A 7512-nucleotide genomic window follows, 5' to 3' on the forward strand; every position below is an offset into this window, starting at 1 on the left:
AGCACTTCAGAGTGCTTCTCCCCTGACTCTTTACTAATTTGGGGACACAGTCCATGTTAGACTTGGTGGGATAGCTCACACGATTGAAGTCCTGTCATGGATGGGTATAAACTCTTCAGAAAGGACAGGCAGGGGAGAAGAAGAAGAGTTGTACTTTACATAAAAGAGCTGATTGTTCAGAGCTCCAGTATGAAACTGGAGATAGGACTGTTGAAAGTCTCTGGCTTAGGGTTAGAGGGGAGAGCAAAGGTTACATCATGGTGGGTATCTGCCACATACCACCAGACCAAGAGGATGAGGCTTTCTTCAAACTGCTATCAGCAGTTTCTTGATCAGAGGCGCTGGTTCTTGTGGCGATCTTCAAGTCACCCTGACACTGGGAGGGCAATACAGCAGTGCTCAGGCAATCCAGAAAATTTTTGGAGAGTGTTGAGGACAACTTCCTGGTGCAAGTGCTGGAGAGACCAACTAGAGGCCATGCTTTTCTTGACCTGCTGCTCAAACAGGAAAGAATTGGTGGGGAATATAGAAGTGAATGGCAGTAGTGACCATGCAATGATTGAGTTTAGGATCCTGAAGAAAGGAAGGAAGGAGAGCGGCAGAGTACAGACCCTGGACTTCAGAAAAGCAGACTGATGCACTCAGGGAACTGATGGACAGGACCCCCTGGGAGGCCAGCCTGAGGGGGAATGAAGTCCCAGAGAGCTGGCTGCATTTTAAAGAGACCTTACTCAAGGCACAGGGATGAACCATCTTGATGTGCTGGAAGACTAGCAAATATTGCAGAAGACCAACCTGGCTTAGGCTTAGCAGGGAACTCTTCAGTGAGCTAAAACAAAAAAGAAGCTTACAAAAAGCTCAAACTTGGGCAGACCAGTAGGGGGGAGTATAAAAGTAATGCTCTGGCATGGGAGGATGAAATAAAGAAAGACAAAGCACAACTAGAGTTGCAGCTAGCAAGGAACATGAAGAGTACCAAGAAGGATTTCTATAAGTATGTAACAAAAGGAAGATCAGGGAAAATGTGGGTCCCTTACTGAATGGGGGAGGCAAACTAGTGACAGATGATGCAGAAAAGGCTGAAGTTCTCAATGCATTTTTCACCTCAGTCTTCACAGGCAAGGTCAGCTCCCAGACTATTGCACCTGGCAGCACAGTTTGGAGAGAAGGTGAGCAGACAGCAGCAGTGAAAGAACAGGTTAGGGACTGTAACAGGGTGGCCTCCTCATCAGGTATCTGTCAGCCCCCCTGCTTCAAAGGTAACCGCCCACTTCACTCTCCTGCCATGCCTTGGTGGAAAAATATGAGAGTTGTTATTAAGGCAGGAGGCTGCCCATTTCTTGCCCTGCTGCCAAGGGCCTAATACCGGCTCTGACCTCCCCTCCATGGGTCCCATGCCTCACAGACGTTACTCTGCGTGTGTTACTTCTACGGCCAGAGCAAACTGGGCGCACAGTTGTAGCTCTTCTCTACAGCCCTGGAGGGCCACTCACATGCCACCCCTCTCTCACTAGGGTCCCATTTACTCTGCTGGCTCTCACCCAGCCTCTTCCATTCTGCCCTCTCAGGGCCACATTCATCCTGCCCAGCCTCACCCAGCTTCAGGCTTAGCTCTCCTCACTTCAGTCAGCCCCAGCACAGTTTGCTGGGCGTCTCCCGCTACCCTCACCTGAGTGCTGAGCGATTCTACAACTGTAGGCCTATTTCACCCCTGGCCCCTTGTCAGGACACAATGCCTCCACTGGGCCTCTCTAACAGTCACCCCTCTCACTCAGGGCCTTGCTAATCATCACCCCCAGGCTTTACCCTGCTACCTGGGTGCAGCTCCAGGTCCCTCCTCCAGCCTGAGATCAGCCTCAGGGCTCCTTAATGAGCCTGGGCTCCCCCTGCTCATTAGAACACCACCAGGGTTCTGGAGCTGGGGTTATTAGGTGCCCCTACCTGCCTTTCACTGGGGATGTAACTGGCCTGGCATTTCCTGGGGGCTCCCACACCACCCTTCTCCAGCAGGGTGCAGTTTTATGCCTTACCCAGGACAAAGGGTCACCTACACCCCTCACCCCTGCCCTTACCTCCTGATATTCCCAGAGCAGCCTCTCAGCCTGATGATACTTCCCTCCTGAGCAAACTGTAGCCCAGCTTCTATCACTGGGCCAAAATGGCTGCCCTCATCAGGTACTTGGCTGCTGCCTGTTTTCTGCCCTTAAAATGACAGGCACCAAAGGTGCACTGCCACAGGGACTGTTTAGAAAAGCTGGACGTGTACAAATCCATGGGGCTGGACACAATGCCCCCAGGGGTGCTGGGGGAGTTGGCTGATGTGACAGCAGAGATGCTGGCCATTACCTTTGAAAGCTCATGGCAATTAGGAGTGGTCCTGGATGACTGGAAGAGGGCAAATATAGTGCCCATCTTTACAAAAGTGAAGAAGGAGGGGTACTACAGACCAGTCAGCTTCACCTCAGTCCTTGGAAAAATCATGGAGCAGGTCCTCAAGGAATCTACTTCTAAGCACTTGGAGGACAAGAAGGTAATTAGGAACAGTCAGCATGGATTCACCAAGGGCAAGTCATGCTTGACTAACCTGATTACCTTCTATGATGAAATGACTGGCTCTATGGATGTGGGGAGACCAGTGGATGCAATATCAAAAGCCCTGCTGAAATCAAGGTATATGGTTTCCTACAACATTCTCACAAGCAAGCTACGGAAATACAGGTTGGATAAATGGACTGAACGGTGGATAAAAAACTGGCTGGATAGTTGGGCTCAAAGAGTAGTGATCAATAGCGCAATGACTATTTAGCACATGGTAACAAGTGGTGTACCCTAGGAGTTCGTCCTGGTGTGTTTTGTTTAAAGTCTTCATCAGCAAGTTTGCAGACGACACCAAGCTGGAGGGAGTAGTAAATACACTGGAGGGAGGGCTAAGATTTAGAGAGACATTGACATATTAGAGACCTTAACCAAAATAAATCTCAATAATAAGGACAAGTGCAAAGTCCAGCACTTAGGACGGAACAATCCCTTGCACTAGTACAGGCTGGGGACCAATTGGCTAAGCAGCAGCTCTGCAGAAGAGGACCTGGGAGTTACAGTAGACAATAAGTTGAATATGGGTCAGCAGTGTGCCCTTGTTGCAAAGAAGGCCAACAGCATTCTGGACTGCACTAGTATGAATGTTGCTGGCAAATGGAAGGAAGTGATTCTTACCCTCTATCTGGCACTGTGAGACTGCATCTGTGTCCAGTTTTGGGCCCTCCACTCTAAAAAGGACGTAGACAAATTGGAGAGAGTCCAGCAGAGGGCAACAAAAATGATTAAGGAGCTGGGACACGACTTATGAGGAGAGATAGAGGGAACTAGGCTTATTTAGTCTGGACTAGAGAAAACTGAGTGGGGATTTAATAGCAGTCTTCAACTACCTGAAGTGGGTTTTGGAAGAGGATGGAGTTGAACTGTTTTCAGTGGTGGCAGATGATAAAACAAGGGGCAATGGGCTCATGTTCCAGCAAGGGAAGTTTTGGTTAGATATGAAGACAAATGTTTTCACTAGGAGGTTAGTAAAGCACTGAATAGATTATTCAGAGCAGTTGTGGACTCTCCCTACCTGGAGGTTTTTAAGACTTGGCTAGACAAAGCCTTGGCTGGGGTGATACTGTTAGGGATGGTCCTGCTTTGAGCAGGGGGTTGGACTAGATGACCTCCTGAGGTTCCTTCCAACCCTAATTTTCTATGATTCTACACTTGTCTCTCACCAGATTTGTGGCAACTACACAGTTCTGACATTTCAAAGCACAGCTATCACATTCCACCCACCGTAAGAGTGTGGGGAGGGTGGGAGCAGCACACAGTATCCTTTACCTAGCCACTACAGCAGCTCTACTTCAAACCTCTGTAGTAACTAAATACAATTGCCTAAACAAATCGCAACATCTCTCTCCCTGTTTAATCAATTAGCAAAATTCTATGACAAAGCACTTGGTTAATTCAGATTTAAAGTTGCCTGAGGATATCTTATGCTAATTTAAGGTACAAGTTCAACACAACTTAACACTTCTAAAGAAAAAATCTCAGGATATGAAGAGCTGAGGTTCACACCTATGCAACCTTAACTCTGCCTTCTTTGAACAATGTCCCAATTTATACTCAACTCCCTTTTGTGCTGTACTAAATAAGAGCAACCTACACCTGCCACAGAGTTAAGCACTTAGCATGTTCCACAGAAAACCTATGTCTGCTAAGTTTTACAGTCTGTTTACAGCACCTTCTAATACTATGCTTTCACTTTCCATTAAAGCACCCAACAAGTCACACACACTCAGCTAACTGACAATTCCTGTGGCAAGACAGCTCTGGTGCCCCACTGGTGATCTAGCCTGTAAAAGGTAGAGCTAAAGACACACTGGATTTTTCAAGGTGCAGTTCCTCTTTCCTTTGATCATGCAACAATGGCTCAGGAAGAAGGGTCATGCATACACCCCTTCCAGCCCAAAAGAGCAAATCCCAGTCTGCCTCATATCACAATCACAGGTCTGCCCAACTGCTCTGATTAATCCTTCCACCATTCAGTACAGCTACAGTTAGCATAGTGAACACAGATGCCCTTTGGTTACTGGTACCCCAGGGGGTAGCAGCATAATTCAAGTTGTATGGGCACGTACCTTAACTGTTTGGTCCCTGGTTTTCAGAAGTTTGAGTTGTGGTGAACTTGAGGTTTGGAAATGACACAAGGTGTCAGCAGGCAAGTGTAGGTCTGTATTTGTGAAGTATTTTGCAAATACAATAACTGTATTCAAAAGATAGTTCTACTTGCCTACGTACATCCATCACAAACATTATTATAGTTCCTTAGCCACCATGTAACTTAAGGAAAACCAATGTGCAAACAAAGTGTTCTTCCATTTTTTAACATAAAAAAAGAAATAAAAAACAAAGCATGAAGCATTAAAATAGCCTAGGAAAAAAATCATGCTTGTGCTCATGACCACTCTGTTATGCTACAACTGAAAGAAGTAAACACTAGTATACTTAAGTCAATAATGACTAAACCAATCCAGTGCACAAGCTTATATGAAGGTCCACTGGAGAAATGCAATTCTGCTATAGTGTCCTGTATTTTTTTGCATGTGATTTTCCCACTTATGTGGACATGCTGATAGTAGGAAAAATTTGTCTATAAAATTTTTTTCCTGCACTTCTGAACTCCACACTGACAGGGGATCTCAGTCTCTGGCATGCTTCCAGCTTCATAACCATAATCCCACGTGAGTTCAGTTCCACCTTTCACGTGCCTAGGAGGCAAACATACTATGTCAATATATTTAAATGGATAGAACCTTTTATGGGACTGTGCTTTCACTGTACCACTATCTACTCATGAAGCTATGCCTGAAATAGACGGGCAGGGAGAATGATAGAGGGAGTCCATGGGAAGGATGCAAAGAATGCTTGGTGTACATGGTACTCTACCTAAAAAGCTGTCTACGCTTGCAATCCCCTTAATGAACATTACACTTAAAATGCTGAGACAGAAGCTTAAATCAGGGACTGTGATTGGGCCACTGATCTAAATGCAGCTTGCACCAATGTCTAGATGACACTCATTCTAATGTTTACATGAACTCACTTATCCACCCAAAGAATCCCTGCAAGTACCTAAATAACAGTACAGGCTGTGATGTTCTTTTGACTAGCTACGGTGTGTCAAGTCTTTGTTTACCCAGACCCTAAAATACCACAAGGTAGAAATCAAGATAATTTCATGGCCTTCATAAATGCCTGGAGGCCAGATTTCAATGGAACCACATTAGTTCTTTGTAATGAGGCACAAGGCCTGGGACAGGAATAGAGCAACAGCTTGCTCTTCATACCTTATTTCTGACCCAATTATACATTACAAAAGGGACATTTTTTTTGTCCAGTGAATTCATGCTTCTGCAGCCATAGAGATAAATGCTATACTTCCACTGAACAGGTACAACACTGGAGGAATTATTAGCACCTGCTTGTCACTGCTGTATGTCAATAGAACATGATGATACACCTCTAGGCTAGCAATCATGTACCTTAGTTTGATTACCAATTCAGTCTTTAGCCTTTATCAGCAATTCTTAACCAGGGTGCCACAGCATTTTGGGATGCCATGAGCTGTTTAAGGGTCCCACACATTGGTAAGTGTGTGTTTGATTACACATAATTAACAACATAAACCCAGAGATTTCAAATAGGAATCCATAGTGCCAAATACATTCTGACCTACTGTGGTCTCCACCAAGTTCTTGGCAACAGAAGAATGGCTCTAATCTTGCAGTCAAAAATGAATGAAAGCTAATAAATGGCATTTTCTGAGGGGTGCCCTGAGTCTAAAAAGATTGAGAACCACAGGTCTATATAGAGGTGACCAACAAGAACGCAGTGTTGTGATTTCTCACTCTAAACGCCTGTCCACTTGGAACACATTTCTTTAATAGCTGGAGGGACCTGTTATTTTCTTGTTGATTGAATAAATAACATTAAAAAAAAAAAGTTCCAACCTGTTTGTGAAGAATGCCACCCAGGGGAAATTCTTGTTGTGAGTCTCTACAAAGACACTTTGCACAAAGAGATTTGGGCAGCAGCTATGCTGTAAAGCAAAATATTTGATTTAATTTACAATTAAACATTAGCATTGTACAGCCAAAGGGTGAACATCCAATTATATAAATTTAGTTTCAGACATTTATAATAAGTTTACGAAGACAGAAAATTCCTACCATCCAGATTAGCATGCACTAATTTTTTTTCTTATTATAAGGCCACATCATGGGAAGAACTATCTTCATCATTTCTAAGGTACCATAAATACTTTTGTATATTAAAAACAAGGGTGTTTTACTCAAGCTGTCCTATGATAGTTTATGATGATATTTTCTCTATTTGAGACAGGAAGTGACACTACTTTCAATAACAAACAAAAGACATTAAGTTACACTGTCAGCTAAGAGAGCAGTACTTCTGAATAGATGCATAAATAAATTAGGTGCCTAATTGGTGGAAAGGATTCTGTGGGTGAGATCCTATTCTCAATATGTGTTAGGCTGTGCATGGCACCGGGGAAGGATTTTTTAAAGAGTCTCTTCACAGTTGTGTTGGTCAGGAGTACAGATGGAAATTTCCTACCGCATTACATAACACATCCTTGAACTGGCACAAACCAGCGTTAACAGTGGCTTTGGAACACCAGCTGGGAAGTAAGAAGGCCTCTGACCTTATCAGGCATTCAGCCTGCTGTCTGAACAAAGAATCAGGAAACACCCTCACCACTTGGGGATATTTTATTCTTAGATTAACTCCTACCCCAACCTCAAAATAAATACATATGCAACTCACCACAGGAGCAGGGGAGAGTAAAATTTTGCAACAGGAATGATTTGTTTATGTAAATAAAGAGTCACTTCTTAAAGTTAAAATCTCTCATTGAACATGCACACTTTTTTTTTTTTTTTTTTTTTTTTTTTTTTTTTTTTTTTT

The 7512-nt window shown here is 44.0% G+C and overlaps 1 protein-coding gene across 1 annotated transcript in view; it reads right to left on the reverse strand.

Moving 5' to 3' along the window:
* Positions 1–7512, reverse strand: part of LOC109302245 (histone-lysine N-methyltransferase SETDB2-like) — a 94215-nt gene that overhangs the window by 46417 nt on the left and 40286 nt on the right. The gene's annotated exons all lie outside the window — the stretch shown is intronic.

Source organism: Gavialis gangeticus, unplaced genomic scaffold (assembly GCF_001723915.1).
Source record: "Gavialis gangeticus isolate Ggan-Ray unplaced genomic scaffold, GavGan_comp1, whole genome shotgun sequence".
NCBI lineage: Eukaryota > Metazoa > Chordata > Crocodylia > Gavialidae > Gavialis > Gavialis gangeticus.